Genomic DNA, 26874 nt, shown 5'->3' on the forward strand with positions numbered 1-26874 from the left:
ATGGAATATTTGGATTTCTGACATGGCAGTCGAATTCTCCCACAGAAAGCTTGCAGAGTGCACAAGACAGGCTATAAGATTTCTGTGTTACTCAGCTTGTGCTGCTATAACAAAGTACCACAGACTGGGTGGCTTAAACTGCAGGCATTTATTTCTCGTGAATCTGGAGACCGGCAAACTCAGTTGTTGGTGAGAGCCTTCTTTCTGGCTTGCGCACTGCCATCTTTTCCTCTTCTCACATGGCACACACACAGTCAGAGAGAGAGAGAGAGAGAGAGATCTGCTCTTCTCTTCCTCTTATAAGGATATTAATCCCATGATAGGGACCCCCTGTGACCTCATCTAAACCTAATGACTTCCCAGAAAACCCCACTTCTAAATACTATCACTTCGTGGGGTTAGGGCTTCAACATATGAATTTTGGGGGACATAAACATTCAGCTCATAACATTCCACCCCTGGACCCCCAAATTCATGTCATTCTTACTTGCAAAATGCATTCATTCTATCTGAGCAGCCCCCAAAATCTTAACTTGCGCCAGCATCAGCTCTAAAGTGTAAATGCTGAAGTCTCATCTAAATACCACGTAAATCAATATGGGTGAGACTACAAATACAATTCATCCTGCGGCAAAAGTCCTCTGCAGCTGTGAACCTGTGGAACCAGATGAATTATGTGCTTATAAAATACATATAGCGGGACATGCATAGGTTAAACATCCCCATTCTAAAAGGGAGAAATCGGAAGGAAGAAAGGGGTGACAGGTTCCAAGCAAGTTCAGATAGCAAAGCAAATACCAGTAGATCTTAAGGCTCAAGGATGATCCTCTTTGATTCAATGCTCTGCCTTTTGGACCCATCTGGGCAGTGGTCCCTCCCCCATGGCTCATATAATGTCACCTTTTCTGTTTCACTGGCTATGTGGGACCAAATTAGATTCACATGGAAGGAGACTACACAAAACCATGGGTATTTGAGGGTTTAGATTATTGGTGGCGCCATTTTGGGGACTGACCATGTAGCCAGTTGCCAAGTAAGGTCCTTCCCCATCAATTGCGTATTGTGTGAACTGCTCCATGTGGCTTTTCCTGCACGACTCCATGTGTATCTGGGAAGAAACCCAGTGCTAATCTGTCCTGGACATTTAAGGAACAGCACACATGAGGGCAGCTTTATTATTCTCCTTCCTACAGTCACCCAAACCAGGTCTGATGCACAAATTTTAGTAGATTTGCCATTCATCTATAGCACTACCCTGAGAAGGGTTTTCGTTTGCTTGCTTCTTGCTTTGGGGAAGACCTTGTGCACAGCTGTTAGATGGAAGCAAGAGGCAAGGGAAAGTGGGTTTGGAAAGAAATGAAATCAAGTCAAGAAAGAAACTGTTTAAGCCCCTAATGCAGACTGAGTTGATCCTAGAAGGTAGCAGCTCTAGAGATGAAGGACATTCAAGAACTCCTTTATGCTGTTGTGTTCAGGAAGCTGTGCCAGCTGGCACCTTCCTTGGTTCAGTGCCTCAGTTTTCAAAGACAACAGCTGTTTCAACACTCCGTATTCTTCTCTTCCTTCATTCAGCAGATATACATTGAACAGATGCTCTGGGTAGGGAATGTGTTAGACATTTGGGGAGATATGGGGATGAATCAGACTAGAATCCAGGCAGAGCACAGCCCCCACACAGGAAATCCAGAATGTGGGGTAGTGGAGGAAGGACACAGACAATGCTCTGGTCTTCTGGAGCGGGGACGGCATCTTCTACCACCACCATCACCATCATTACTCTTCATCCTTGAGGCTGTCATTCCACAAGGACCTGGAACACCAGAACAGTGTTCCTGCCTTTGAGAAGGAAGGCATTGCTTTGAACTCAGAATGTAGGTTCTATCAGAAATTGGCTCTAAAGCTTCACATCACCTCCACCCCCAATTTTGTCATTAGTGCTAGAGCACATGTATGTGGAGGACACAGCATGTTGTAAGAAGTTGGATGTAAGACTGCTTTTTATCTTTGCCATCAAAGTACTAAATTCACGTATGGATATTCACACCATCCCACGGTACCTCTAAAGCCATGACAAGGTTTTTCCCCCCACTTTTCACACAATGATAATAATTGACCTCCCTCTTTGCACACTTGGACTGTTATCTTCTAAGAGAAAAGTCTGTCACATGCAACTGTGTATCCCCAGTGTCCAGTAGTGTGTATCACGTCATCCATTCATGGCACCTCCAAGTTACTAATTACCTTTTCACTTTTTTTTTTTTTGCAGAAATCGCTGTGTTTTCAGCTCAGTGGCTCTGTGACCTCATTCCTGTTGTTATTTGTTGAGTGACCAATCAGATGGGTGGATTGTGTTATAGAAATTGGCAGCAAGTATCCAATGGGTGAAGAAGGTAAGATGGACAAACATTACTGGGTGATTCACATGTTACTATGAGTGTGGAGATGGGAATTAGGCCTGTCAGATCCATCCCTCAAACCTGGCTTGATTTGGACCTTCACCTAAATCCAAAGTAGAGTCTGAAAGGGAAGGAAAGACCTACCTTCTTAGGCTTGGAGGAATATGATTATTCAATGTTGATGTCATTGGTTTCTCAATGTTGATGCCATTGGGTTCTCTTTACTGAATACCTGCTATGTGCCAATGCAGGAAGGATAATCTTTTTGACTATAGAAGATCCGAAGGAAAAAGAAGCAACCAGAGGAAACTATAATTGTCTAGCAAGGACTCCACTGAACAGACTGACTGAGATGATTGCCATGTTGCTTTTCTCCCTTTTCATTCTTTTGAAAAGAATTTTTAAAATAGGAACAAGGTAGTTGATATCTCACAAGGAAAAGAGATTGCTAGGAGGCTGAACCTTTTAGACTTACAATGTCAGGGCTCCAGTTCATGAGCCAGGAGGCCAGATTTCAGCTCCCAGACCTAGCTCTGCCATCCACTGAGCCCTTAAGTTAATAAGCTCTGTTCTGGGCTGCAAGGGTGATCAGACCCAGGGTCTCTAACAGTTCTTAGGTTTTAGGATTCTGTGGATCCATTTACCTTCTCCAATGGCTCAGTGTTAACTAGAGCTCTTTTCATAAGACATCCAAATATCCAGATAGAAACTTAAGAATTAGTTCTACCTACCAGCATGACTTTCCACACTTCGGGAGTCTGGACCTACTTGTCCAGGTGTTTACAACTCACCTCCTTGTGGATGTCCAGCGGGTGCCTTAAATGGATCTGCCAAATCCAAGTTATGATGTTGTCCTCTAAACCTTCACTTTGTCCTGGATCTCACATTTCTGCAATAGTATCAAAATTCACCCAAACCAGAACCATGGGAGGGATCCTTCACACCTTTCAATTCTCACCTCCAGAAGCAATTTCTTCCTCTTGATTCCTATTGAATCTACTCTGTGATTATCTCTCCAATAGATTTGTTTCTCTGTATCCCTACTGCCGCCATCCAAATGTAAGCCAAACCCTCTGTCTCCAATGTTACTAAAATTGCCACCTTCTTATCACCTCTGGGATTATTTCTCCCTTGTTAGATCCAACATGGTCCATCTTCCATATCCATCCTGAACAATATCCGTAAGTCCATTTTTATACTACTTTCCCACTTAATCCCTTTCAGTTATTGAGATAGGAATTCTTTAACAAGCTTCTAGGACCCTTTAAAGAGGGGGCCACTGCTTTGCTGTCCAGATGAATCTCTCAGCTACTTCCTTTCCACACACAGCCCTCTTTACATACATCCACTTGGAGATCTGTTCATGGGGCATGATCATCATTTCCTCAAAGCTCCATAATCTCTCTCTCCTCACAGGTACTCTCATTTTGTATCTTAGCTTGAACCTCACAACCTCCAAGTTTTTTCTGATCCCCTAAGACTGAGCTATGGGCGACTCCTGGACAATACTTTAGCAGTCGGGGATGGCGCCATCTGCTGTGATTTCCACATTGGCGTGTAACTGTCTATTTAGTTGTCTGTCTTTCCAACTGACCCTAGAGGTTCTTGAGGGTGGGACTTATGTTGGTACCCCCATGCTCACAGTTGCAAGCACTATATCTGACCCCACTGCTGCACTCAATCAGTATTTATTAAATAAATGAATGGAGGCCTTCAGAGTATTTTTAACAGCAGATGACAAAGGTGGGCTAATGTGACCACACAGACAAAAATCATAATAATGGCAGCCAACAGGTATTGCCTACTTACCAGGTGTTAGGCTCATAAGGTCTTTAAACGTGTCACCTACCTCAATCCTTGCACAAAAGCCTCAGGTTGGTAGGTTACTATCAATATCCAAAATTTTATAAAGGAGAAATCTCAATCTTAGAGAAGATAAGTCACTTACCTGTGGCCAGAGTACCATTATTTTTATCCTCGGAATTTGTATCCGTGGGAAGTCTCACATCAGCTAGAGTTTGTGTCTTTTACCACTCTCCTCTTCTGCCTTTTTCCTGAATGCATCTGCTACGTTATGGACAAAAATCATTTCATGCTCATAAGGCTGGAGGCTTTTTCTGCAGCCCCCACAAGCTGTTGTTAAATAGATGGTCATTCCCTTGACTATAAATCTTTGCTGATTTCCCAGGTATTTTACACTTATATTTTAATGTGGGTCTGTTTCAGGAGAAAGTTTCAACTTAGGGAGCCCCCACCTCTTTCTCTCACGCTCTGTTATGGGAATAAACCAATGATTGAAAACACTTGTTGGGGAAGCAAAGCTGCACTTCCCTGCAACTGCGCCAATGTGACTTGGAAACTGTATGACCCATTCCTCTAACATTCGCATATTTTGTGCTCATTTGCTCTGAACCTGGCTCCACAGAGGAAATGCGTCTCTCCTGTGGATATGTCTGTGAATCATGATCATCTCATTTCTGCCGAGTCAAATGAGTCTCTTCATCTCATCGGCCCTTTGAATGCTTCAATAGGATGTGTGAGTGACATTTCCTATTTTCCTAGATAATAGGGACAATTAGAATGAGGTATCAATGAAACAAAGTCAAAAGTTAACTAGAAAGTACTTGAATTTAATTTCACTTCTAGGAAATCTGTTAGATTTTATTTTTCCACCTAGAAATTAAGAGCAGCCCATTTTGAAGAGTTCTGCAAAGCTTTTATCCCAAGTGGAGGAAGGTAAAATACTCCAATACTTGTGGCACCCTTCAAAGAAATAAAAACGGCAGGATACAGATGGAACCACCGTTTGATCTGTCAGGATAAGCTTCTTGTTTGATGGAGAGGAATTCTATGCCTAGAGAAAGGGAAGGAGTTGTTCATGATCAGACTGTAAGGTTTCAGAAGAACTAAACAAAACTAACAACTTTAGCTCAAGACTCATATTCTTGATCCCCAATCAGTTCAAGATGCCAGCGTTTCGTGAACAGGTACCGGTGACATGCCCCAAACACAGGCAGAAAAGAAAGGGGACTTTCTCTTTTGTCAAGGAGATTACAGGCAAGTAGCTCTGTACATAGCAGTCAAAATCTGAGTGGGAAGGAAAAAGAGAGAGATTTTAACCAGTGCGGAATGCATGGGTTCACAGGATCTGCTCTCTGGCCAACTTCCAGTGAAATCCACTTGAGCTTGAGCTTCCATTCCTAGGCACCTGTCTTACCTTCTCAGAGCAGGAGGGGAATTACCTGGGTAGCCACAAGACGGGGCTTCTCAGCCTTGTGACCTTGCTGGGTTTTTAGTAGGGCACTGGGACCCAGAAATGAATGGCATAGAGAAGTGAAAGAGATTTGCCCTTTAGAAGTGTACACACACTGATACCCTGCTGAGTAACAATCAGCAGGGGCTGCTGGTCACAGGCCACCCAATTATCTTTCATTTGCATAGAAGTCAATCCCAGAAAGCTGCTTGGGGGTTGGGGCGGGGAGGGGGCAGCTCACCTGTGCTGGAGTAGCCACCAGGCTCTGCAATGTCGCTGACAGCCTGAAGTGTTGGCAGCCTGCTTCCTAACCCCGTGCCTGCTGGGGCTGTCTGTGAATGCACATTTCCTATTTCGGGATGTAGGCCACCGTGGAGGAGAAGGCCAAGTATCTGTCTGTAGCTGGTGTCATTGGAATCATAAGCAGACACTCCGGTCACTTGTTGATGACACACTGCAGCTCTTCAGTGCGTACAATGGGACTGTCACCACCACAATCAATTAACGAGTACATGAAGCCCATATGTGCCGGGCAACGTGAGCATCCTGCCCCTGCCCGAAATCAATACTAAAGGAAAAACCTCAACCAAAGTTGTGGTTCTTTGATCTTCCTTTATTTAACTAGCGATGGACAAAGAACAGCGACCACTCCCAATAACAGCAATGACAGCTGAGTGTGCCCTGTGCCAGGCACCGTGCTATGTGTTTTTTATTCATTATCTTGCTTGATGTCACCAAACTTCTACTGGTCTGTGCAGGAGTCATGATTCTTTTATAGATGAGGACTCTCCTAAGCACAGCACTGTAGTGCCTCTTCCTAATTACTATGTCTCTTCCGATTCTTTCGTACTTTGGCTTCCAATGTTAACCAAGTCGGGGTGGGAGAGAGTTGGAGGGTGATTATTATTATATTTATTTTGGTATGGCCATGTCCTGAATCTCCACTTGAGCTTTAAAGGAGACTTAGCTGGTTCTGGGTAATGCAGCAGTAGCAGCTACATGTATGCACTAAGTGAGGGGTAACAGTGGGGAAAGAATAAAAGAACTCTAGGTATATTCATTTGTCAATGATCTCTCTTGAGAACCATCCCTATTTAGGCCTTGGGCCAGGGACTGGGGATACAACAGTAAACCAAATGCACATGTACCAACACAATAATAAAACCAAAATCGTGTATTCCAAGAGTCCCTCTTCTTGCAATGGAGCCAGGCTGGCAGACAAATAACCATGGGACAGAGTTATGTCTCGGCAGCTCCGTGGATCGGTAGGAGCACAGAGGCCAGAAGAAATCAGGGGAAGCTTCACTGAGGAGGTGACCTTTGGGTTTAGACTTGAGTATGGGTAGAAATTTACCAGGAGCAAAAGATCAGGAAGGATTTATCAGGCAAAGGGAACAGTACAGAATTTGTTGAGTCAACGTTTGTCAGGACTTGGTGGGATATCCCATGAAACGTTTATTTATTTTTATTTATCTTTAAGTAGGCAAGATAGTTAAATAGAGATGGTTTAAAACTTCGAAGATGGAAAAAGGTCTATGGAAAATTAGTTCTCCTTCAATTCCTATCCTCTAGTCCCTCAATTTCTTTCCCTGGAAGCACTATTTTCAGTTTCCTATGTGACTTCCAGAGAGCGTCTGGGCAGTTACAAACACACATGTCCATACATGTGTTCCTCCACATTTGTGTGTATGGATGGTACCCAACGCTAAACACTGTACTGCACACTGTTCTACACCTTGATTTTAAAAAGAAAATTGTATTAAGTCTTCCCCCTTGTTTGTTTTTCTTGCACTCATTTGACTTAAAACTTTTTATAAATTTTAGGACAATTTAAACCTACAGAAAAGTTGCTAAAATAGTACAGTGAATTCTTATGAACCCTGTATTCAGAGTCACTGAATATTTTTGTATCATTTTGCCATGTTCTGTGCAATGAGTTTTTGAATGTAATCCCTAATCGGGGTACAGCTTGGATATCAGTTATGTAGAGACCCAAGCCAGTTTCCTCTCCCCAGCACTGACTTAGTGAGATAATCCAGATGTATACGAAATGAAGAACATGTTCCTCTCAGTGTCAATTTCCCTGAGATGCCACAAGCAGCAAACCCACCCCAGTTTGGAGGTAGCAGAAGGGGCCTCTCTTCAAGCCACTTGATCTTTGGGAAAGGATTTTGCCCTGTTTTCTCAAGTGCATGGCTGGAGCCACCGTCTCGGACAGGTGAGCACGTTCCCTTCGCTTGCCTCCTGGGCCCAGTGGTCCAGGGTGGTAACAGACAATCCAGCTGGAATCTAATCCCTTCATTTCCGACAACCAGCCATTTAGATAGCATTATCTCTTCTGTTCTGCTTGTCACAGTCAAAGAGCACCTCAAAGACTGGTGTAGGATTCCTTCCTTTGAAAGATCAAAGCGCCCGAGCGATGCTCACGTTACCTGTGCATTTCCTCTGTGCATTGCATGGCAAGGGATAGTTTGTACTCAAAGTGAGGGGGACTTTTGAAGACCATGACAAGCAGGAAGTAACTTAATAAGACAGTGTCGTATGATTTTGCAGCCAAGCGCTCTGGGGCTAAGAGGATTGTTTTCGGGTATTCATTCATTCACTCATCAAATAATTCCTGAAAGCCTCCTTGGTACTCTTCCGTGCTCTGGGCCAAGAGACGTGCCTGGTCTTTGCAGGTTGGGTCCTTAGGATCTACGGGATGACAGACACACAGACATATCTCAGCTGAAGAAAGCAATTGGATCTGAGAGTGGTGACATAGGATCTTCTTTGATATTCATTAATTCATTTATACATTAAACACATATGCATTGGCCGCAGCTGCCCTCTCTGGCCCCACAAGCCTCCTTAGCCACAGAGTCACCATTTCCTCCTGAGGCTACTCATCCAAATTGCCCTGTGCCCTGTGGGGGACTCAGAGCTCAAGGTGACTTGAGAGAGCAGGAAAGAAAAGGTAACAAGCCACACTAAAATCTGCCACCAATTAATTGTGTCTGCTGCGGACCTAGAAGGTTGCAGCCAGACATCTGGCAGATGCCTCCATTTGGAAGCTTTAGAAAAACTGTGATGGGGCCAGTGAGTTCATCTTTGCAAGAGGCTCTGAATTTTAGAATCTAAGCACCATTCCAAAAGCAGTGGGGTTGCCATAGCAACAGTTCTTATAACTTATTTTTTTTTTTTTTAAGAAGGACGAATTTTTAAAAATTTGGTCACATACTTGCAAGGGCTAGTGAGGAGGTACCTCTCTAAATGAATGTCTAGCAAGTTTCCTGAAGTATCCTATTTCTGTCCTTAACGTACTATTTTAGACCTCTTCACACTCCCAACCACTCTGCAGAATTTTCGCTTGAAAAATGGGCCCAGGAAGATGGTTATTCATCGCGCCTAAACCGTGTACATCTTTCTTTGGGCAAAGAAAGAAAAAGCGCCTCTGTGTGGTTTCGTCCTGCCAGGGTGTGAGCTGGAGCACAGGTCCCCACCGCGCCAGCCCCCGCAGAACGGCAGCAAGCAGAGGTGCTCGCCCGGGTCCCAGCCGGGGTGGCCGGTGCTCAGGGTCACCAAGCATGTCCAGCTCCAATCTCCCTCCTCCAGTGCTTCTCCACTGAGCCGCGGCGGTGATTCTTCTAAATCCAAATTGTATCAAGTCGCTTCAGTCTAAAACCCCAGCTTCAGAAGTTTGCAGCCCCTCGTGGGATAAATTGCAAAGTCCTTTGCCCGGCTTCTAAGACTGCCATGATCCAGGCCCCACACCCTTAAGCTTAAGTCCATTCCCTCCTGCAATTGGACTCGCCATCCATAACCCACTGCTGATAGTCCCTGAGCATAGCGTGATGTTTTCACACCTCAATTCCCTGCAACGCGTTTGCTTTCCTTCTCTGCCCCCGTGTGTCTGGGGAGACACAGGACACTCTCCTTCAGGGGGGCTTCCCAGACCCTGTGAGATAGTTTGTCACTTCTCCCCTCTGTGTACAGAGCACCTTGGTTTCCTCAGTATCTCATTATAACTTCCATGGGTTCTGGGCTACTTTACTTTCATGAACCCCTTTTTTCATAAAAAAATTAGAATTATTTTTACAAAAAATTTGGGATAAAGATGAATATCATCTTTAAAAGAAATTGAAATATATCTGTGAGTCCCCTAAAAGGAAGGTGTGCCGTAGGCACTGTGCCCACTGTGCCTAATGGAGACATCAGCATGGATGTTCCTCTGTTACCGCATGACCATTTACTTATCTTCAAGTCTACAAGATCCTTAAATACAGAGTTAGGATGTTTAATATCACGCTGTCTATTGCAGTGTGTGGAGTCCATATGCATGCGTGGTGAACAGGCTTTCACGAGAATGAGGTGTGGTCTCCATCTACCTGGGCCTCCCACTGCTGAGAGCTTTGGCAGACACTCCCTGTTAGGCTAATGCTTTCTGTTCCAAGTCCATTTTCAAAAGGGACAACATCCTCCCCTCCTGCTCTCTGCACAGCTCTTTAAAGTTTGCACAGCACTTCCTTGTGCATTATCCAGTTTGATCCCTTGAGGTGGGCATTATCCATGCCATTCTGTGAAAGAATAAACTGAGGCTCAGAGAAGGGAAGCAGAACCTCGAAATGGAGTTGTCCCTGCCCAGGGTCACACATGGCAGAGCCAGGACTCTACTTTCCCCCCCCAAATCAATGCCAGTGTTCTTTATATCAAACCGCACAGCAGCCTACCCATATGAAGGCAGAGGTTGCTTTATTTTCCTTTAACTTTTTTTGAGAGTATCAAGACGTGTAAGAATAGTAGATCCCAACATAGGAGGAATTGCTTTTAAACTGAGCACTGCAACACAATACGCAGGGTCTCAGCTGCTGGGAGGGCTCTTTGAAGATGATCTTCAGCTTAGTCTCTTTAAGGTTTGCTTTACCTGCAGCTTTGACTTCAGCCAAGGTCATGCTCTTTCTTGGGGCAGCCCACGTTGGAGGACTGATCAGTAAAGGTTTAGCCATCTCAGCTGTACTCAGGATCGTTTCAAAGGGCCATCCCTAACCCAGAGGACCATGCAGGGTGGTCCGAGGCTGTTGTTGGGCTGCACCACACCTCGCCTTCTCTTAATGTCTGCTTCTACTTTCCTTTTCTTTCCTTCCTCAGGTGTTGTTACCAAGGGCACCCCCTAATAAACATCCCCATACTGAACTCCATCTCAGAGTCAGCGTCCCAGAGAATCCAACTGCGACAAACCCTATTGAATAATTTGCAACAAGCCTGCTTGTGTCTGTGTGTGAATGCGGTAGATGTGTTCATTCCTTTACTGTTTTCATTGAATGCTTATTCATTGGATGCTCAGCACGGTGCTAGGTACCAAGACAGTGTGGTGAACAAGACAGAAAAGGACCTCTGGTCACAAGGAACTTAAGTTGCTTTTATTCCAAAGGCAGATTTTAATCCTCTTTCTGCACCTCCCGGAGAATTCTGGGTGCCCCAGCACTTTAGATGGAGGGGCATGAGAAGCCTCCCATTGCCTGAGCTCTGCTGATGGCTTTGCAGAGTGAACGCTGCTCCTAGAAAATTGGTAGCAGTCTCTGAATGGCCTTCAACTCATGCATCATGGGATTCCTCGAGTCCCCTTGCTAAGCATTTAGAGGAAGGCCCTGAGTGAACTTTGGGCTACAGGGAACTCTGGCTGGAGCAGAAGAACAGGGGCTGGAATGGCTGTCCACAATGGGCTTGGGACGGAGGGGCAGATGAGAAGTCCGGTGGGAGCAGCAAGGATAAGACGGAGGGAAGGCAGGTCCAGATTCAGCCTGCAATAGGATGGAGGACGGGGTGGGGAGGTGTGAAGTGGGGGTTTCCTAGCACTGCCCATAGTCCTTATTTAAAACTACTTAATGACAGCCCATCTTAATTGAAGTAACACCCAGACTCTAACTGCACCAGTGCTCTCTTCAATGTGGTCACTCTCCGCCTCTCCCCCTTGCCTGTCCACTCAGCACATGGGATTGTCACTGCCCTGAGCAGACCCAGATCCTTCCAACCCCAGGGGCTGTGCACTTTCTGTTCTCTCGGGCTTGGAAGTCTCCTCACATGTGTGGCTGTTCCTCATCATTTAGGGCTTGCTCAGCTTAAATGTCCCCACTCGAGAGGCCTCTGCTGCCCTCATAACCTCTAAAGCCACACCCTCCACCCACCCTACAGTCACTGGACATTTCCTCATTCTGTCTAATCCTTCATGGCAGCTGTCACAGTTTGTGACTATCATGTCTATTTTTGACGTATACTCTCTGTTTCCCCCATGTGATTGATCCCAAGGCCCACTGAGGTTCAAGGAAAATGCCATCCATAGTAGTAGCAGCTCTGTAACTATTTCTTGAATGAGTGACTAAACCAATACATAGTTATTAAATGGCTCCCTTATGGGTTGGCAGGTCTGGTTAGTGTATCTGCCTTAGAAAACATAGTGTATCTGCCTTAGAAAACAGCCTGGGAAAGAGGGCCGGAGCCCAGGTTCCTCCACGCTGTGGGATGAGCAGAATCATCAGACATCTCTCTCTCTCTTCCTTTCTCTCTCTCTCTCACTCTCTCTCTCTCTCGCTGAGTTCCTCCTGGACCACCACTTGGATTTGAGTGGCATCAGTTCCTGGAACATTCCACTCTGGGGAAGCCAACAGCTGCATAATGGTTTTCCTGCGTGTGCGTCTGTGCATTAAACACAGGCCTTTTGGGTCTGCTCCGGCTTGCCTGACCCATCTCCCGACAGGAAAGACCGTGCATCTGTAATACTCTGGAAAATGGGGGCTGACACGTAGTTTGGTACCCAAAGTGGTTTCACTCAAGCAAACGCAAAGAATAAAAGCCATGCACTTAAATGCTTGAGTAGGTATCAATCGGAAGAATGTTCCAATAATCCATGTTTATAAAGCCTGCTAGTATGAATTTTTGAAATAGCACTTACTCCACCTTATGCTTGACAAATGGTGTTTGCAGCCATTGAGATATTTTATTTCAATTATGTGCAACTGTTGTAGGGAAAAGGTTTCTGACAATAGCAAGGCATGAGCCATTTTTATTGTGCTTTTATCACTATTCCCGTTGCTAAACTCGACTGGACAGTTCATTAAGATGAAAAATTAACAGCACATGCTTTGGGGAGAATAATCATGGAACATGACAGCTTGTGGAGGCATCGGCATTCAGAGAAGCAGACAGATGACAAACGCACTGGTCTTCGGAAGAAGTGGCAATTCGCCAATTGGTTGGTGCCCATGTGCTCACCAAGCACCTACTGTGTGTGTTGAACCCTGAGCTGAGGTACTAGGGGAAAAAGAAAATGCAGGAAACATGGTGGTTGTTGCCCTCCAAGAACACACCATCTATTTGGGAAGACCAGCGTGGTTTCAGGTGTCAATCCAGGAGCCACAGAGGCGTATACAAGTACCCAACACTTTGGTGCTGACTGTATATTCAGGAGAAATTCAGTGTAGACTTCAGAGAAGATTTCTTAGTCCTTGAAGAACAGCAAGATGTGGATTAGTAAAATATGTTGTAAAAATAGTAGGTGCTAATGGCGATGCGGCTGCTTTTAGGGGGTGATGAAAGTGTTCTGGAATTAGTGGCAATCCCTGTACAACTTTACAAACATACTAACAAGCCCTGTACACTTAAAAAGTCTGGTCTTTATGATATGTGAATTATTGAGCTATTATTTTAAAGTACTCTACAATCTCTACACCACTAAATTGTAGTAAATATTATTACATGTTTAGAGAATTGGGATTAGTTTGAATAGACACATGGGTGGGGCAGACTAACACTGATTGAGGATTCCCTGCACCTGCTAAGGACGGAAGCGTGTACTCATTCTACAGATGAGGAAACCAAGGGTCAGATCAGTTTATGCCTTGCCCAAGAAGCCACAGAGCTGGTAAATAAAGGGGCTGGGGCTTCACCTCTAGTCTTTCTGGCTCCAAAGTGGAGACTCTTCTCACTCTACCCTGCCGGTGCTCAGGAAAGGGAGATCAGATCCTAGGATGTAGTCATAACATGAATGGCAACATGATGACAATGATTTGTCTCTGCAGAGTATTTTAAAGTTTAGGAAGTGCCCTCACCTCTTTTCTCTAATCTGTTCTTAGAGTATCCCTGTGAGATAGGATCAGAGGTGGGCTGTGTCTTAGGAGAAAAGGGGATAGAGAGAAAGGACACCAGGTCTGCCTTTCCAGGCTGCGTAAAGAATGCTTCATTCTCTTTTCCAGGAGTCCATGGTGATTACTCTGTGCTTCCACATCCGTTTTGGGCTCTGTCTCCCCCTAGACTTTCATATGCATCCTATTTCCCCAATGCAGAAAGAATTTCTAAATGAAACCATAGAGATGTGGGATCCCTGGATATTTAGAAACAAGGCTTAGAATTAGATGTCTTGTCCTTTAAATGTAGAAGCAAGTGCTGTCTCTTTTGCTCCTTTGTAGAAGTAGATACGCAATTCTATTGTAAATCATATGTTTAGATGAAAGCCACTTAAATCATTATCTCCCCTGCAGAGATAATGAGAGAGCTTTTGATGTCATTCTCAGCTTACTAGTGTAAATAATGGGTCAAATTCTCATCCTGTTGGACAGGATGGAAATCTGTCTCAGGATTTGTAAATACTGCTGCATTTAATTTATTTTCATGGGGACATTTTTTTTTCCCCAGCAGACAGTGGAATCCCAGTGTCCCTAGAAACAGCCTGTGAAGGAGTCAAGATGCATTAACCTAAGCAGTGAGATCAAAACAAAAGCTCTGCTTGGGATCCTCCTGCCAGAGCCCTGATAGCTACAGTCTCCGCCCGTTTGGCTGCTTTCTGGAAACCTAAAGAAAATTAGATCTTCCCGGAGTAAAAAGGAACTGGGACTTAGGAAATGGAAGTCTTTCTCAAGCAGCAGATGTCTGCTTTCTCCATTTCTTTGACAGTTTTGTTAGCTTTAAAGGAATTAAAAGAAAAATTAAATTTAAAAGGGGGGAAAAAAAAACGATGAACACTTCCTGAAATATATCCGTGCCGATTTCAGAGTGCTTGCTCTGTCTGGGATGCATCTGACTCAGGAGTGGGGATGACTGGGTGCTGGTCTTTTATCTGCCACTTTCCAGGCAAGTGACCGCTCTGTTTCTCTCTGCTCCTTTGTCACGTGTGGTTAACAGTGGGTGATTATTATAATCATCCAATAATCAATCCCTACACCATGAGGCTTTGGGGAGGACTTAAGGAAGTGTTACTTCTAACGTACTTAGACCAATGCCTGTCACATGAAAAGGCTCCCTAAACAGTAGTCAAGGTGACGGTAATGGCAGGAGTCTATACGTTTCCAAATATCCAGGTATTTCCAAATTTGGGCCTGTGTAGACAGAAGTTCACAGTAACTGATGGAATCCAGGTCACAGCTAGCATTGCACAGCAAGACCGACTTCCTACAACTTTGCCCCATGCAGGGGGTGCATTGTGTTTCTATTATTCAAATGAGAAAACAGAGGCTACGAAAGAGTGAATAATTTGCTGGATGCCATATGGCTGGCTGGTAAGTGGCACCAGGTGAAGGAAATGAAACTAACACTTCAAATCAAAATGGAGCTTCTTAGATCCCATTGTGGACCCTTTCTCTGCCTGAACTATCCGATTTTCTTTCTCACATGATGGTGCACATGGCAGGCCACTGTAATGTGTCACCATCAGCCCACTTGAACTTCCCCACTCTCTCTCTCTAACCAACAGAAAGCCCAGGCTATCATATATTTTGTTTCAGCATTTCCTTCTTTACCCAAACATCTGCCATCTTTTTTCTGCCTTTTGCTTTTCCATCTCCAATTCCTTCTTTTTTGAGTTATTTCAGGCAGAGAGTCAAGCGATGGGTGTTTGCAAACAGTTTGGGACTTAAGCATCCAAGAGATCCTTCTTGCCTTCAAAGTTAATCTCCCTTTGGAGGCCAGGTACTAATTACCTGTGATACCACCTTGGCTGATAATATTTCTAAGACTCATTCTGGGGTCTGCTTTTTAATTTTAGACATGGCAAGAGGTCTGTCTTGGGAGAATATATGAAGCTCCCAAAGTTATCCAGAGGTTTGTCTTGGGAGAATATATGAAGTTCCTAGAATTATCTAGAGCAAGGAGAACATGTCACTTAACATGGGCTGTGGCGAGCAGTGATTTGTGACCCTAATGGGGTGAGTGGGTCTGCATTTCTTGTGTGCCTCCAAAGCTGTCTCCGTCAGGGCATTTAGATGCATGGGTTCTGGTGTTGGCACAAAAACAACCTCTTTAATTGTAAATCACAGTCTCTATGAAAGAGGAACATAGCAGACCCCTTCCTACAGTATTGGATCCATTGCCTCTAAGGTCCTGAGCAGAATGAAGCCAAGCCTTTGAATCAAGCCACAGTTCATATTTCTGAGCTGGTATAAGAGCCACAGGGAAATTCAGAAGGCTCGAGGAGGTGGAGAGGGGAGGAGAAAAAACCCGAATGAACATATTTATTAAAGAGGCTGCATTAATTGTGCAGTCCGGCTTAAAGTTGAATTGTTAAAGATGAAACCTCTGAGATCAGGTGGTCAGAGTTGCAGGGGTTGTGTGACCTTAAGTGAGTTATTTAACCTCTTGGAGCTTCATTTCTTCATTTATAAGGTGGGACTAATGTAAGTAAAGACCTACAGGGCTGTGCGCAAATTAACAAAAGCAAGCATGTAGAGTGCGTAGCACAGTATTCAGCATGGAGTGAAGTACCTGCTATCGTCATCAACTACTGTTAATCAGCTGTGACCTCCTGGATGAAAAGCATCCAGCAGACGGAAAGCTGAATCAGGGCTGATTTGGAAGCTGTCCACTCCCACAAGGAAACCGTATTTTCCCCGAGAGAAGTGTTTTCCTTCCCAAAGGCAGGATTTCCATCTTCAGCCCTAAGCTCAAATATCAGCCTTCATCTTCACTAATATCTCTGAATACTAAAGACTAGGCATGACTTATTTCTTCATTCTCCATCAATAAAACAAGGATAATAATAGCCCTTACCTTTGTCGGCTGATGTGTAAAATGAGCTAATGTTCGTGGAAGCCCTTTGTAAATTACAAAGTGCTATAAAGTATGAATTATTATTATGATCGCTCTACTCCAGGTATTCCATAAACAATGAGGGAAATTAAGAAAGCGCAGTACTGGCATTCAAAAAGCATTTATGCCTTTTTAAGTATATAGCTATAAACTATCAGAAGAGGGTTTGGATAATGTAGTCCTCAATCTGATTTAAATGTTAGTAAGTGCCCATTAAGAACGACTTTCTAGCAGGAGCGTTGCTGTGGGTACCAGCAGGCAGTGGAGCAGAGTGGCAGCTCTGACGGGCTGTGGTTCCGCTGGGTCTGAATACCAACCACTAATGCACATTACCTGGTGCAAGGGACTAGGAAGCCTTCTCTTCGTAGCCTCTGGCTGCTCTGTTTGAGCGACGTCTCTTTTGCCTTTGGCCTCTCATTGAAACACCAGTTAGGGTTAGAGCCCTTATTGGGTTCCCAGAAGCTTGCAAGGTCCCTGCCACTCTAGCCACTCTAGCTCCCCCGCCCCACATCCTACACCTCAGGGGCCCTGCTGACTTTCAGGCCTCTGGGGTCAGTTCCAACATAACTAGGTCTCTGCAGATTCCAAGGCCTCCTCTTGGTATCTCCTTGGGCAAGATAGGGGATGCGAGAGGATGAGGAAGTGGAGTGGTGTGGAAGGTTACCTGTTAAACCCATTGTGAGCAACCTGAGTTCCTGGCCATATCCCTCAGATGGTGAGGGGCCTACCTGGACTCCAAGGACTCTACATGACTAGCCAACTCCATCTGGGCAATCCAGATACAGCCATGTCCACGCTGCTTCGAAGACTAGGCAAAGGAGTGTACAATGGACCTCCATGTCTTTAAGTTCTAGGGGCCAGGGCTTCAGTGCTGATAATAGCAAGCAGTATTTATTGAGCACTCAACTGCATGCCATACTCAGTGTCCAGCACGTCACAGAATGATCTCATTTAATCCTCACAACAACCCAAGGAGAAATGTGCTATGCTATTACCTGCAGTTTTCAAATGAAGCCACATGATGACAAAGAGCAGAGGTGGACTTTGAGCCTGGAGCTCTTGGCTGCAGCAGTGTCCTGCAGCTTGCAGGGGACAAATGGCCTAAGGGGAGGAAGACAAAGGAACTGACATCATGACAATGTGCTGTTCTTCAGTCTATGTCGATGTGCACTTTGCCTATCCGTATTAGTTTCCCCGAGGTTGCAATAGTACTAAAGTACCACAAATCGGTGGCTTAAACAAACAAACAAAAATATCGTCTCACAGTTCTGGAGGTCCACAGGTCTAGAAGTCCAAAATCAACATGTTGGCAAAGTAGGCTCCTTCTGAGTGCTGTGAGATGGAATCTATTCTGTGCCTCTCTTCTAGCTTCTAGTAGTTCAGGCATTCCTTGATTTGAAGGTGGCCTTCTCCTTGTGTCGAAATTTCCTCTTTGTGTAAGGACGTCAGCCATATTGAATTAGGGCACCGCTAGTGACTTCATCTCAACTTGGCCATCTACGAAGACTCTATTTCCAAATAAGGTCACCTTCACAGGTACTCAGGGTTAAGACTTCACCATCTTTTTGGGAGACGCAATTCAACCCGTAATACCATCCATAAACCTATTTCTAGGATTACTTTACCTTAGCCATGAATATATCCAAGCGTAACTCTTTTTCTCACCTAAGAATTCACTGGATGCTGCCCATGTGCTTCCTACCATGCAACTCCCTGGGGATAAGATAAGCAAACACCTGTGATCCCCACCTTCATGGAGCTAATGACACGCTCTTAGAGAATTTCGGGTCGTGAGACCTTTATCGAACTGGCGTTGAACCATTTATCATTAATTCCAAAGGGCTCGTGTCAGGGGAAAAGTGAATGTAGCTTCATCGTTCTGAATAAATCTAAGGAGAGAACAACCAGCAGACAAGTATTAATATTTGATTAGCTTTATTTGCATGTGCACAACTCCGGTTCGTCCATTGTTTTGCTAAGCGGCTTGCGATTTCACGACATCTGAATGTGTCCCTTCCTAGTTTACTCGTGAGTGTCATCAGGGGCCTTTCAGACCAAGCCTTGCAATCCGGGTGATTTTAACCAGGGCGGATTACTTATCAGACGGAAGAACGATTAGCCTGTGCTCTCTTTAATTAAGCCTCACTTAATAGGCAAACGTTTCCTTTAACAGGCTTGCTGTCACCTCATCAGTTATTTAAGGCAGTTCGTTTCACAGCAGGGGGAGAAAAAAAAAGAGAGAAAGGAAAAATTTCTCATTTACTGAAACTTGATTGGTCTGACGAAAAGCGTGGCTGTCTGGAAGATGCCTAATTGCTGCCGTGATCCTGTGCTTATTCTCTATTTTGTCCCAGGCTTCTTATTGAAACGCTAATCAGGATTAGGTCTCACCTCTTGATGAATGATTTTGTAACAACCTGATATTTTTCATCTCCACGAAGAATGTCTGCATGCAAGTTTAATGCCACCACAACTGAATGGGAAGATAACTAACGCCCTTAATTTTGCAAAGAGGGCTGTGATTTGGTACACACAGTACAAATCAGGGAAAATCAGAAGGAAATCAGAACACACAGGCACCACCTCTGTTATATCGTGAGCTGCCTTTCTTTGGCTGTTATTGCTGGAGTTTTGGAGAACATTCAGCACGCGTATTTGGCCTTATTTCTTCTAGTGGGGTCAAATTTAGGTTATGCCATTTTATCTGATGTCAGAACTTGGGGGAACTGAAGTTCTCTGATTCTGTTTCACGTGTCAAGTTTGGAACAATTATCCCTACCTCCCGAGACTGTAAGGGTTACGTATCACTCATGCTTCTAGCTCAAGGTCTCACCCTCAAAGTCTCACTGTAAGTATGCGATATAATATTATTTTCTTTCCTTTAATTCCCTGTCCCCTGCCCGACCCACCGACTCTCGATGGTGGGACAGAGCTATTTTTCTTTTTCCCACAATGGTCACACACCCGTGTAAATCTGAGTCTTAGGGACTCTGCTCCTTCTGAGTCCCAAGGGCTTAACACGTCCGGATGCAAACTGAATAATTGAAGCAGGCATCCATTTCTTTTGACCGAGGGACAGGCACCAAAATTATGGACATTTGGCTATTTCTACATGGCTGACTGACTTGCTAACTGACTTTCCATCTTTACATGCTACCGTGCAGGTATGAATCTAAGCATTTTCTTCATCTGCATTGGCCAAAGAGTAAAAGTTATTATTATTGTAGTTATCCTTTATTGATTTATTATTTGTGTGTGTGTGTGTGTGTGTGTGTGTGGCCTACCATCTGCCTGCCTGTGTGTTCTGCATCATCCTTTTCTTCTTCCCTGAGCAGTCCCTGTGTTTTCAGAGTCCCCAAAATCCCGTGGTTCCCTGAACACAGGGTCTAATTTCATGTTTTATATATTTGCTCATACTGTTCCCTGTGCCTGATTGTTTTCCTCTCTTTGAACATTTGGCTCATTCATATGCTACAAGATTTAATTCAGACTTAACTGTCTCACCCACTCAGTCTTCTCTGACCAATCACCTCCTCACACCCTGGTTCATAAATCCCCCATCAAAGAACCTTTCACATTATGTTTACATTTACCTATTTTCTGGGCTACCTCCCATTCTGCCAACACCACCATTAGGCTATCAGTGACTTGGGGACTAGAAGAGCGTCTTCTTGTTATTGCCTCTGCTTAACACAACACCAGGTTCCCGGCCCACGCTCATGACATGTTTGGTTAATGCATTTCTGTTGCTTTTTGGTATATGTGAGCAGACATCGATGAGTGCTGCATTCTGAAAAGACCTTGAAAGTTACCCAGTAATCCAGTGTGGGCACATGCTCCTCATATAAATCATCCTGGCTTCAGGACTTGGGTATTAGTTGTTTTCTGAGAACTGGTATCAAGGCAGAGGATGAAAGAGAACATTATTCCTAATTCCTCAATCAATTAGCACCACAGATAATCCTTTCATCCTTAGGCCCTTTACATTGTAGGTCACTTGTCGATATTGAAGGGCCTGTTCTGTCTTCTCCAGGGAAAGCAAAACTCCTTCCTTGGGTTTCTCTTAACCTCAGTTACACTGATGGCAAAAGTTCCCTAACTGTCAACATTTCCCACAATGGGATTGTCTTCTGCCCAGCCATGTGGCTCTTCTGTGGGGACTAAACGTGAACATGATGGTTCACAGAGAAGATAGTTGGGGGAAAAAAAATGATTCTGGGATTTAGAATAAAAATAACATGGACCTCGAAGACTGACTTACTTGATCCACTTCATTGTTTTGACAGATGGGTTTCCAGGAGGGTTGCTAGACAAAATGTAGGACTTTCAGTTAAATCTGAATTTCAAATAAACAACAAATAGTTGCTTTAGTGTAAGTATGTCCCCCAAACTGTGTGGGCCATACTTACGCTAAAAGCTGTAGCTATTATCTGAATCTAAATTTAATGAGAGGTCCTATACTTTTATTTGCTAAATCTGGCTCCTCTAGTTCCCACACTAGTGAATGACTAGTTACGATATGGTTACGATATGGTTACGATATGGTAGGCTTGGTATCATAGGCATGATCGAGTTTGTAACATTATCCAGGTTTCCTGAGTCCCAAACCAGTATTCACTCCTAGGATAGAAGTTTTTCTACTTTAGTACAAAGTGCTTTTTGCAAACTTGTGGTGATTATTTCTACTCATCTTCCCCATCTTGGCAAAGCCACGAATTGGTTTAACATGTGACACAACTCTAGAGAAATTAACCATGTTAAGACAAGCTTTTTCAAGGGTACTTGTGACATAGTTCTTTCAATTCCACATGCCATAAATCTGACTGCAAATATCAGGTGAGTTGCCACTGAAGCCGGTCCTCGCTAAAAAACAAGTGCTGGAGGTTTAAGTTGTATAGGACATTGAAAAGGTAACAAAAGGAAATCTACTAAGGATAACTGAAGCCACACAATAGAATAAAAATAAGCAATTTACTCTAAAACGATAGGTTTAACCAGTACACATGATGTCCATCGGTCTCTTATATAAATGTCCAATTCTCCATACTTATGAAGGAACTAATTTAAAATTCTTTAGCAAAGTATATGTAAAAGAATTGTCACTATTCTTCTGCAATCTGACTTTCTCCCCCTCATCATGCTTTTCTTGTTCCAGGATGGCTTTACTGGGGAAAAAAATAATAAAATAAAATCACATCTTTGCTTCAAGATCTTTATTACTCTTGGCAGAAAAAAAAAAATTTCGTCTTTTCTCATCTGTCTCCTCAAAGTTCAATGTAGGTGCCAAGTTTTTGATTTGTGATTACTTGAAAGAGATTTTCCTTCTTTCATATATGTTCAACAAAATGCCTGCATGTTTTTTTCTTACGGTCCCAGGGAATATTTCCTCTTGCTTTTGGTTTGGATATGGTTGGTGTTTGACTCTGAGTTATCTCAAAGCACCAACTTCATCCTCTCCTCGAGTCAAAAAGCTGGTACTTCCCTTTGGAAGAAAATGTAATCAGTTAATGGTAGGTAAGGTCCCTGAGAGCTAAGGCAAAGCCCACTCCTGGCTGCATATGCTTCTCCCAGGGAGACATTATACATGCCTCGGGGGCTCTGTAAACGGAGTAAAGTTTTATATTACTTGGTTTATGTACTTTTGTAAAAACAGCAAGGGTAGTGTCAACTCCTTTCCATTTGCTATCAAGAATGGGATTGTCCCTCCTTGGCAGTGTGGGTACTGAGGTGCCCAGGGGTGTGAGCAGCAGTCAAGCAACAGCGGCTCCTCCTACCGGAAAATGATTCTGGGCCCCACCTTAATGCCCTTGGATGAAACACTGATGCATGTCACTTGCCTCTGCCACCACGGAACTCCTCCTTCCGTGAGTGACACTCTAGTCTCTTTAAGGATTAGCTCCTGAGATCTCACAGATCTCCTGTTGGGCTGGCTCCATTCGTTAGAAGATATTTATCATCTGGCTGCCTTCCTACAGCTCTCTGCAAGGCTTGCGTTTTATTATTCATTAGCACCTACTTTGGAGATTTCAGCAGGGAAGGATGTAGAGCAAAATTTTGTTCTAATGTGGAAAATGTTATGGGAGAGAGGTTTGAGATCATGATTCATTTATTCAGGGACTACTTGGAAGAACGAGGCTGGCTGCAGAACATCTGGGGAAGAGTGGGGGGTGATCCCTCTAAGGAAGCCTTGAAGGAATTGGCAATGTCTGAGGGAGAGAATGGAAAACCCTTAGGGAAATGCCTGCTCTCTCAAAATCCCTGTGACCTATAAACTCCTTGAGGGCAGAGAACATGTTTCACTGAATTTTTAGCACTTAGAACTACTGCAGAAATCCTTGTCTCCACAAATATTTCTTAAATGGTTACTATGTGGAAAAAGGGCTCGCCGAGTTCTGAGCATCTCCAGAAAGCAAAATTGGGGAGAATCACCGAGAAATAGATCTTAGCTCAGTGTTAGATAGCAGGAGGGCAAGCGTTTCCAAATGGGCCATCTATAGCTCCAAATTCCACTGTGAGCACTAGGTGGGCATATAAACTAATGTGAGTACAAACAGAAGTGCTCCAAGCCCTTCTTTTCTCATCTGGGCAGTGGAGGCAGTGATACTGACCTCATCAAGATGCTAGAAAAAAATAGTTGATCAAGAATGGTTGTAAAACATGTAGCACAATGTCTGTCATACAGTAGGTACTCAATAGGAAGAAGCTAATTAGTAGATGATAACTCACTAACAGGCCCACCCACCTGTGGACCAGGCTGTTTCAAGCAGAGTTAAGTTACTGGAGAATGAGTGATTTGATGAGATGGCCTCCTGGAACTCATCTGGCCAGGAGAGCTCAGGCCATCTGCTTTGTTCACCCTATTCATGATTGTTCCAATCTCATCCCATGTCACGGATGACTGAGAGACCCAGGAGTTTCTGCAGAGGGCCTTCTGGCCTCTACCCTCTTCCAACCTGTGGGTCTCATATATAGCAGCTTTCCTTGCTGGGGTCAGACATCCCACCACCCCCCCTCTGCCACTACACACACTATCCCGTAGCCAAAGAGCTACGGCAAAAGTCCACATCCTGGCAAACACTACAGAATCCCTTTGGCTTCTGGGACAAACATAAACAAAGATGCCCATGTACATAAAAGGGACCCATTTGCAGTATCTGGCCGATTTTATATCCCTATCCAAGAAAAGGAGAGAAATCCCATCTCCTCTCTGCAATAACAACATAATTTACATGTATCTACAACCCAGCTACTGGAGGTTAAAAGCCAAAACTTTTAAAATCGCCCAAAGAAATTTCAGTTGCCACTGACATCAGCATCTCATCCTCCTCCTCAGCTGTGTTGCCCACATTCTGCTTTTGCAAAGAGCTTCCTGATCCATTGTCGCATTCGACCCTCAGATTAACTGGGCAGTGAGGGAGGTCAGGCATCGTTCGTTCTTTTTTCCTTAAGAGAAAACAGACTCAGAGAGGGGAAGTAAGTTGTAGGTTGTCAGTTGTCAGCAGAGCAAGCCCTTGTTCAGGCCCCACAGTTTCCTGAGCAGAATCCTCCTCCCCATTCTGGGAGATTATGGGCATTGAAGCAGGAATTTACTAACCCACTGCTGGACTGAGACAGGGAGTCTGTTAGTTATCAAGATATCACAAGTGTTTTTTTTTTTTTTTTTAATACAGCAGAGCTGCTTTTCAAAGAAAAATTTTGTCGAATCCAGCTATCTGTTCTGTTTGCCGTGGAGTGTGGGGGCCAGTCAGTTCAGCTGTCCCTACCATTGTAGCTCCTTGTCCCTTGATTTTTCAGGGTATTCTGTGGATCACGTTCATAGAGCCACCCATGTAACCTAACCTTTCATTTCACAGACAGGAAAACTGAGATCTAGATTACTGGACATTATCCAACGAGTTAGTGGCAGGTCTCTGAATGCCCAGTGCAGTGTTCTTTGAATACCTTCATTTATTGAGCAGATAGTTTATGGTTCAGATGAGGATTTTTAGTGCCTAAGATCCACCTTGACTAATAGAACTTTTTGCAGTGATTGAAATGGCCGCTTAGCATTTGAAATGCGGTTAGGACATTGAGGAACTAAATATTTAATTTAAATTTTAAAAGGTACATGTGTCTGGTTGCTATCCTAGTGCAGAGTGTAGCTCTAAAGCAGTGGTTCTCAACTTTGGATGTACATTGGAATCACATAGGGAACTTCAAGAATACCAATTCCTGAGTTTTAATTGGTTTAGAATAAATCCTGGACAATGGGATTTTTAAGGCTCCAGAGTTGATTCTAATGTATAGTCAAGGTCGAGAGACACTGATCTAGATTTTTAAGCTTCATGAAGGCAAACACCGTGTCAGCTGTATACTCCATTGCCTACTGTGGCAAGGAATTCAGTAAGCAGTTAGCGATCATCCCAAATCTTAGGGAATCTGACATATCCTGGGGATGAGGAAGACACCATCAGTGGCAAAGAATTGTTGAAAGAGCTCTTATTAAATCTGATAAAAGGACAGTGTGATCCAAAGGAAAGGAAATGGTCACTTCTACCTGGGAGAGAAAGGAAGGAGCTAGACGATCACTTTGCAGTAATGATTCTGGTAATGATTTATAAAATAAGGTATATATTGTTTTCCAGAAATGCATTTGTAGCAGCAATAGATGTTTCTGTCAGGCAAGACAAAATTCACGTCTGTAATTCACAATAGGATTAACCTGGGATTATGGAAAATCTAATTAAGTGAGCCATATTATCCGGGACCCACAAAAGACACTTAATATTGCCTTTGAAAGTCCTGCCTGTCTGCGTGTTCGGCACATGTTTCAGAAAATGCTCTGCATACGAGCAAGGCACTTGACTAGTTTGCTGTATCCCGTTACGTTTCTTTAATCCTTAACTTAAAAAAAAAATCCCATTACTTTTGATAAATGACATTAATGCGCCTGAAAAGAAAGAATTAGGTTTCAAAGATTGGCTTATTTGAAACAACAATGAGATCGTTGTGAGGCTATTGTTGGCGTCTGCTTTCTAAAAATAAAGGGAAGAGGAGACCCTCTGCGGTATCTGTAGATATCCGGAAAAAGCCATTTAAAAATGTGGCAGGGTCTAGTCTGCTCTCAGCGTGATGGAGTGCTGTGGGGAGGTATGTTAGAATGGAGTCCCTCAGCGCAGCCCACCCACACTCTGGTTAAAAAAAAAAAAAATCAACCTTCTGATAATTGGAAGCAGCTTGACTTTCTGCATTCTTCACTCCTGTTTGGTGGCATCCACCAAACGGATTAAACTGGGTGGATACATGGGGACCCCAGGGGATTGGGGTCGCAAGATGGATTTCTCCGAATTCTAAAGGCTCTTGGCAGTGGTGGTTTTAAGGCGTTCTGTCTTTCCCTTTGCTTTAGTAACTATTTCAAAAGACCACATGATGCCCTTCAGGCTGCCTTGGGGCCCTCCCTGGTCTCATTGTTTATACCCAGCAACACAGACTGCAGAAAGTGGTTGTCTTGCAGGACAGGACTTCAGATTCCAGGGAGAATATGCAGATTGTTATCCCTAGCGCCTGGTTCTCCACTGGCAATCTTTAAAGAGCTCTCCCAGCCTTTACTTAGGAATATTTTTTTTTTTCCTTTATAGAACCTGGGCTGGTTGTTTCCATAGAAATGGTTTCAAGGGGAGAACTGCTTTTAAACCAGGTTTGGGGGAGAGAGGGCAGGGTAAATGCTATAAAAATGATCTTTCCCCTGTTGTTGTTTCTACCTCCCTCCTTGTTTTCCTTCTGGAAAGTGAGGAGTTTAGGTTTTGTTCACTTTATCTTTTATTGGGAATAAATTATCATCTCTGTATCTCAGTGTCCCGTTGGTCTAGGGAAGGAAAGGACTGATAGCCCAAGGTCTCCAGAGTGTCATTCAGTCCTGAGATTCTAGAACTGAATATGCAGCAAACTCTCCAAACTTGAAACAGAAACGATAACACCTACTTTTGGAAGAACGTTGGAGCCTAACTCGACTCTGAACTTTATATGTGAGCATCTGTCCGCTGGCTTCACAAAGCTTATAAAATTTTTAAAAGCAAATGCTCTTTATTCCCAAACTTGCCCCTTTTCCTTGAGAGGCTCCTGTTGCCGTTGGGAACAGCACCACCGTCTTCTCACTGTCCTCAGCTTGGCCTAATTTTCTACCCTTTCCAATCG

General features: G+C 43.9%; 1 protein-coding gene across 1 annotated transcript in view; it reads left to right on the plus strand.

The window, feature by feature from the left end:
• CDH11 (cadherin 11) overlaps positions 1–26874 on the plus strand; it is a 132945-nt gene that overhangs the window by 51830 nt on the left and 54241 nt on the right. Inside the window, exon 2 of the mRNA XM_045534041.1 lies at positions 2267–2390. The gene's annotated coding sequence lies outside the window, so the exon portion shown is untranslated. The remainder of the gene's footprint in view (positions 1–2266; positions 2391–26874) is intronic.

The sequence above is a fragment of the Lemur catta genome, chromosome 20 (genome assembly GCF_020740605.2).
Source record: "Lemur catta isolate mLemCat1 chromosome 20, mLemCat1.pri, whole genome shotgun sequence".
Classification (NCBI taxonomy): Eukaryota; Metazoa; Chordata; class Mammalia; order Primates; family Lemuridae; genus Lemur; species Lemur catta.